The sequence below is a fragment of the Parambassis ranga genome, unplaced genomic scaffold (assembly GCF_900634625.1).
Source record: "Parambassis ranga unplaced genomic scaffold, fParRan2.1 scaffold_21_arrow_ctg1, whole genome shotgun sequence".
In the NCBI taxonomy this organism is placed as follows: domain Eukaryota; kingdom Metazoa; phylum Chordata; class Actinopteri; family Ambassidae; genus Parambassis; species Parambassis ranga.
In genome coordinates, this window is record NW_021144767.1 from 6333935 (window position 1) to 6341230 (window position 7296).

At 46.4% G+C, this 7296-nt stretch overlaps 1 long non-coding RNA gene across 1 annotated transcript; it reads right to left on the reverse strand.

Annotated features, from left to right (window-relative positions):
• Positions 1-3767: 3767 nt before the first annotated feature.
• On the reverse strand, positions 3768-6823 carry LOC114429727 (uncharacterized). The gene is made up of 3 exons (XR_003669897.1): positions 6764-6823; positions 6617-6674; positions 3768-3847 (listed from the first exon to the last, which is right to left on the reverse strand). It is a non-coding gene; the product is annotated as an uncharacterized LOC114429727 (long non-coding RNA).
• Between the last annotated feature and the right edge of the window lie 473 nt (positions 6824-7296).

The following is a 7296-nucleotide window of genomic DNA, read 5'->3' on the forward strand; positions in this document are numbered from 1 at the left end:
TCCATTGTGTGTGGGGAGGGAGCAGAAAAGGCAACAACATGTCGTCAGACACATAAAACCGTCTACTGTAACTGAAGTAAACAGCAGCTTCCTCCCAACTTTTCTAAGTTTCTTTAACATCAACCTAACGTCACCTGGGGCCATGTGACAAACAGTCAGGCTTCAGCATGAGCTGGACTTTGTGGGATGACACTGACGTTACCTCCTCCAGCTTCGACCAGCACCGACGGTTCTCTTCACTGTGTTTTACGCTCGCCCGAAGAAACCACTGGCTTTGTTAGGTCTGTTACTATAGTAACGGTATTGCAGCGCTGTGGTAACCAGGAAAACTGGAGGATCCTCAACCGTTGGTAAATGGGACAGTCTGGCATTCAAAGCACTTCCTGATTGTGGCGCGACGTCATAAATTTTGGTGGCAGTGTTTCCACCAACAGGAGACCAGCTGTTGAGGAAGATTTATTAAAGCTGCAGATTCACATGAGGTCAGAGATCAATTCAAAACAATAAACAATCAATCCCTGCATTATTGTAAACAAACACAACAGCTCTGTACACAATCAATTAAACTAACATTACAAATGTGCAAATATTGATCACTTGATAACTGATCTCCCAGCCATCATTACAATCAAACAATAATCCCGTCGTCTGTGAAAACGAAGCAGAACAGTGTGTTCAACAACTACAGGCTAAAGTCCACTTTGCACATTACACAGAGTGTAAGGCCACACAGGTTGGGAGGAAGAGGAGAGGTGTATGGACCAACACGTTTTCACTCGACTACCTTCAGGTCTGGTCCAGGGTCCTCTGGGCTGCTCAGAGAGCAGATCTCTAGACAGTTGTTGTTTTTGCTGCCCTCCTCTGGACAGACCAGACGGTGTGATTTGCGGTCGGCTTGTCTTTGTTGCCACACGTAAAGTGCAGCAATCATCAGGGCACAGATGCAGAGCACCAGCAGGAAGGAGACAGCCACCATGTGTGAACACATCCTGGAGGATGTTGAAGGGAAGCTGTTTGGGGGACTTTGCTTTGGCAAAGGACGTCCACTTCCTCTGCAGAGTCCTCTGTCCTCCCACATCATCCTGTAATTGCACACACAGGCATCAGACTGTAGCATCAGATGACATCACATCCTGCTGTCACTTTTTATGTTACCTTGCAGACTTGAGACACACGGGAGATCTGCAGTTCGTCCAGGAAGTTAAACTCTTTCCCAATTTCACTAAAGAAGAAGTAGAGTTTCTTCTCGGCTTGGTCCAGAGACGAGCCGACAAACGATGGGTCTGAAATACAGGAAGTGATGAAAGGAAGTGTCATGTGGTCAGAATACAGAGAAAAGAGATGTGAGAGCATGTGATCAGCTGACTCAGCTGAGTGGACAGGATACATTTTCTTTACAGAACCAAACTGTCTCAATCAGTGTCAGTGAACAATGAACTGATGGTATCAGATGATAGATCTGATATCTGTAAGAAGACTAGTAGAACGTTCAGACTCAGAGGAAGTGAGTCACTGTTCTGTGGCTTGAAGTCAAAGATGTGACATGAGTGTTTCCATTGTTTCATATTTCTGTGTTGACGACCGAGTGATGAGGCCGCTCTCTCACACTGAGCTGAGACAAACTGTTACAAAAGTTCCGTCCCTCCCCTTTGTGCAGGTTAGCTAAGAACGGCTACCTGGCTGCTCCTATTTCACATCACACTTGGTTTGAGTGAAGGTGGAACAGAGCCGCTGTGTCCAGGAGTCTGATGGCGGCAGCTGGACTCAAGGATGGTGTTTTGAAGACGTTTCGTCCCCCGCGTCGCTTCTTCGGTCCTGCTGCTGTTCTGGTGTGGAATCTGAGTTTTTATGTGTTCAGGACCTCTGTGGGGGGATCTTGACTCACATGACTAAGATCCCTGTTGTTGGTTAATGGTCAGTTAAGGACCAGACACTGTGCAGGACTAGTTGACGGCCCCATTGTGTTAGGGTTTGGATGGGGTGAAAGCTGCTGGGCAGGTGTTGACAAAAGGACCGATTGTGTGATTTAAAGCTGACCCAGCAGAGTTGATTTACTCCTGGTCCTCTTTGAAGACCAAACCGCGTGAGACCTTTTCAGACCAGGTTTTGTTCAGATATCAGTGCTCTGCCTCACATAACTTTAGCAGAACTCAGATGAAGAATCATGGCTGAAACAGCATTCTCAGTGATTTCTGCTCTCAACAGATCAATATTTTAATTCAGAATGATTGATCCTCTTTGGCATAACAATACAACAGCAGACAACTCACTGAGTACATTCTGGCAGCTGAAGACACATTAGACAGATGAAGACTGTAGAGACACAGAGACAGACAGGTGCTGCTGGTAAGGCTTTCAGTTAACTTCAGAGTCCAGCACAGATCCAGGAAGTGTGTCAGCTTCCACAAACTCACTGGCCACCTCAGCAAAGGTGGGGAAAGGTCCTTCTAACTGAAAAGGCTCAGAGAAAAAGAAAACATCTAAAACATCTCACTTTCAATAACGTCTATTCATTTCAGCAGCTCAACTTCTCCCATTCATTCTAAAATCAAAACTTCAGACTAAAGATTTTTCACCTTTCAGCCTGAACCATAGAAATAATAATCTGATTACAATCTGATGAAGACTCAGTCTGTAAAGTAATCTGATTACGATCTGAAGGACTTTGTCCCTCAAGTTCTAGTCCGTCTTCAGAGAGTGTGGGCAGCTCTCTGTGAGTCATCACATGACTCCATCTGTGAGCAAGGCACTGACCCGAGGCGTAGCTCCAGGCTTTGAAGTGACATGATCAGTGCTGAGGGGCTGCTTAGCAAGGCGCCATTGTTTACAGAGCAGCGTTGAGGAGGATTAAATCCAATGACCAAGCATCATCTTCATCTTCATGGCCTCCATCTTAGGCGCTAGACGGTGGAATGGGAGGAAGAGGAGGCCGTCTGCAGAGACACACAGTTTGAGCTTTAAAACGTCTTTCTCTCCTGGTCTGGAATGAACCACTGTACCTGTTAGGAGAGGCAGCTGGTGCAACACTTCTGTGCCGCTGGGGTTTGATGTCAGAGGCGTAGTCGGGGGGCTGTAGGAGGTCGGGGTAGCAGGCCGGGGGAGGCTTCCTGGGCAGCACCGGTCTGAGTGGAACCTGATACTTGAAGAATTTATATGTTTACGCTATATCTAAAGTGGAATCTTCATCAAATGTCATCAACCATGATTAGTCGTTCAAATAGCTGATTAGTTTTGTTGATTGATTAAATGGGTCGAACTAACCCTGAGAATTTGTAGTTCAGGGAATGGGGGGGGGGGGGGGGGGGGGCACACGAGTCAGTGATGACCAGGAAAGAGAGTGACATTACAGAATTCTCCATCTTTACTGATCTGCCACAGGCCAGTGCTGTAGCTCTCAGTCTGCCCTGATGGTGGCAGTGTGTAGATAGAGAGGACTTCATAAATGATACACTATTACCTAACTATTCTAATAATCACACATTAACACGGAAACAGCACATGGACACCGGCAGGCAAGGTTACCTGTGGCTGAGGTTTTAGAGCGGGATCAGGGGGGAGTGGCTTAGTGGGAGGAGCAGGTCTGTCATGAACCTGACAGGAGAGAAAACAGGAAGCAGAGACAGAGTGACAGAGCTGCACAGAGGTCAAAGGTCAAACAGGCAAGGTTGCCTGTAGCATGTGATCCAATCACAGCTGTGCCATGTGATGTGGTCACCTCACACGCTAATCCCAGGTGTGAACAGTCACTGACTCTACATGGACCTCAGACCAGGACCTGCAAGTCCAGCTGTACCTGGGAGGATGAAGAGGAAGATGACAAGCAGAGCAACATGGACAGGATCCGACTCTGAACACACAGAGAGAGAGAAGGTGACGGGTTAGTCACAGTCCGTCAGGAGGTCAGAGTGTGCGTGTGTCTGTGTGTCAGTGAGTGTGTGTGTGTCAGTGAGCAGTCAGCGTGTGCGTGTGCATGCAGTCAGAGCGTGTGTGTGTGTGCGTGTGTCTGCAGTCAGAGTGCAGTCAGAGTCTGTGTGTGTGTGTCTGCAGTCAGAGTGCAGTCAGAGTGTGTGTGTGTGTGTGTCTGCAGTCAGAGTGCAGTCAGTGTGTGTGTGTGTGTGTGTCTGCAGTCAGAGTGCAGTCAGTGTGTGTGTGTGTGTGTGCAGTCAGAGAGCAGTCAGAGTGTGTGTGTGTGTGTGTGTGTGCGCAGTGTGGAATTATATAAGGTTACCTATGCACTGACATGATACAGAGCACATATTTACTCGTATGTATGCTTTCACTCAGAGAAAAAGGGAGGTTTTCACACTCTTTCACACAAACACATCCTCCGTTACAGGGAGTTCGGGAGGATGTTATCATTCCTGGAACCCTTTTGATGCGGTGAAGGCGAAGCACTGGGAGGCATCGGACGTAAGATAAATCATCCAACATAGGAGGGATACAGAGTGTTTCGCAGTCATAAATATGTTAGACCAATTATTATAATTGGTAGGTGGGAATAACAGGGCAACATGTCCCAATATGGTAATACCAACGAAGGTCTTGAAAAACTGTTGATCTATTATGCAAATAGATTATGCAAATGTACCTCCACGAGCCTGTGTCCAGGGAGGGGCAGAACACTTATGGAGCGGAGTGAAGCAGACTGAAAGGCCTGTGTTCACTGAGTGTTCTCCCTTTGCAAAGGCGAAACTACAAACCCAGGGTATTGTCTTTCACTCAATGTTCTGAATACAGAAGACGGAGTCTGACAATCCGGGGTGACCAGGGAAGGTCACGACAGCAGTCAGAGTGTGTGTGTGTGTGTGCACAGTCAATGTGTGTGTGCGCAGTCAGAGTGTGTGTGTGCGCGTGTGCAGTCAGAGAGCAGTCGGAGTGTGCGCGCGTGCGTGTCTGCAGTCGGAGTGGGCGCGCGTGCGTGTCTGCAGTCGGAGAGCAGTCAGAGTGTGTGTGTGTGTGTGTGTGTGCAGTCAGAGTGTATGTCTGCGTCTGCAGTCAGAGAGCAGTCAGAGTGTGTGTGTGTGTGTGTGTGTGCAGTCAGAGTGTATGTCTGCGTCTGCAGTCAGAGAGCAGTCAGAGTGTGTGTGTGCAGTCGGAGTGCAGTCAGTGTGTGTGTGCGTGCAGTCGGGAGTGCAGTCAGTGTGTGTGTGCGTGCAGTCGGGAGTGCAGTCAGTGTGTGTGCGTGCAGTCGGAGTGTGTGTGTGCAGTCAGAGTGCGTGCGTGCGTGTGTGTGCGAGCAGTCGGAGTGTGTGCGTGTGCGTGTCTGCAGTCAGTGTGCGCGTGTGCGTGTCTGCAGTCAGAGAGCAGACAGTGTGTGTGTGTGTGTCTGCAGTCAGAGAGCAGACAGAGTGTGTGTGCGTGCAGTCAGAGTGTGTGTGTGTGTGTGTGTGTGTGTGTGCAGTCAGAATAGTATTTTCTGCTGATCTTTTATAAATAATAAACTGTACATTTTCATAATGCCCACTGGTAAATAGTTAGAAATGTTCAAACTGTCTCTCTCTCTCTCCAAAATGCCAACAGGCAGAATGACCGTTTGATATAATAACCACAATATTGCTCCTCACGTGAACTATACTTTATACTATGGTGGAGCATTTGTATATTACTACAGGTTTCATAGTTTTTTTATGTTATTTGTTTTATATGATTTTTTTCCATACTTTTTGATGCCACTTGGTGAGAATTAATTACTCTGATTACTCTTATTACTTACTCTGTACTGAACACTATTTACTTTGATGACAGCAAGGGAGAATATTTTTTTCCAACAGACTAATAATTCAAAAGTAACATTGTCTGATGTAAAATATTTGCATGAAACACAAACGGCTCTCTGCATCTCAGAGCAAAAATCTCTTTCTATAGTATAAATCAGATCACTTAACTGTGTAAACTTTATAACAGTCCTGTGATCCTATGATGAATAAGTATGAATGCATGCACAGCTAGATGTTCAGTCACTTTCACTACCGCTCTCTGAATTCACATAGCAGTTGTCCTCTCCTGTGTTCCCTATAAACCACAAAACCACAAGAGGGCGAATCATTCTCACTGAAAGTACGGTAGGTATTTCAATCATGAGAGACTCAGCGAACTGAATGAGAAAGATTTATTAAGTACAAATTTTGAATGTGCATTGGCGTCCTAGACCCCATCGTGAAGACCACATCCGGAAAGGGGGGAAAACGCAAGAGAAGAGGCTGCTGGATCATAAGATCCCCCCGGGGTCTAGACCTGGTGGTGGTGGAGAGCTGGAGGGCAGGAAATAGGAGGCCTTACTGGCGTGGATCTGGTGGTGCTTGGGGTGGAGGAGGGTTGCCGGGTTCGATCAGAAGACAGCTGGAGAAGAGACGAAGACTTTTAAATTTCGTGCTAAGCTGTGATTGGTCAGGAGAGGGATGGAAAGCGACAGCTGATTGGTGAGGGAGGTGCTTTCTATTAAGCACCTGACTAAGAGAGCGGAAGAGAGGGGGAGCAGAGGAGTGAGGGATAGAGGGAGAAAGATTAGGAAGCGGATAGGGATAAATGGTGAATGATGGGAAATAGAGTCTTCCTGATTGAACTTACGCTGAGAGCTACATTATCACAAAAATTAAGTCAGTCTCCAGCAGCTTACCGTTTGGTGTTTCTTCCTCGTCGTCAAGGTGATCCATGTCGTGACTCACAAAAATATTCTAGAAAGATAAATCACCTTTGAAATCAATCAAAAGATGATGTGGAAAAATTCTATATTTCTGCTGTAGACTGAACACAAGTTGAGTACCTTAGTCCTGACAAGTCTTTCCCAGTGTCCCTGCTGCTGTTTGACTAGTTTGAGAACGGGTTGGTTGGACTTCATTTCCCAGCAGCACTGTTCAGCAACAATATTCTGGTAAAGCTCCAGGTCGGCTCTGTACTGACGACCATTCACTCTGCCACTGCAGAACAAAAAGAGGGCATCAACACACTCCAAGTTTCCTCCATACCAGGTCACTTGTTTGCAATTCTGAAGCATTTAAGGCAATTTACGATTTCAATTTGCAAAAACACAAAAGGGAACATTAATATTCTACATTGTTTCATGATCATCTCTCAAACTCTATAATCTCCCCCTATATCCCTCCTCATTCTTTGTCAGGGTGAACCAATAAACCACTATAATTCCTTGGAAGCTTCCCACAGGTGAGCAACCACAAGGAATCATGTATACTGACAGTCAAGAAATGCACCAACAACCAAGTTACATATTTGCTGCTGATAGAAGGTCTTAGGAATCAGATGGGCAAGCTTTATTCTACTGTTATGTAATGTATACAA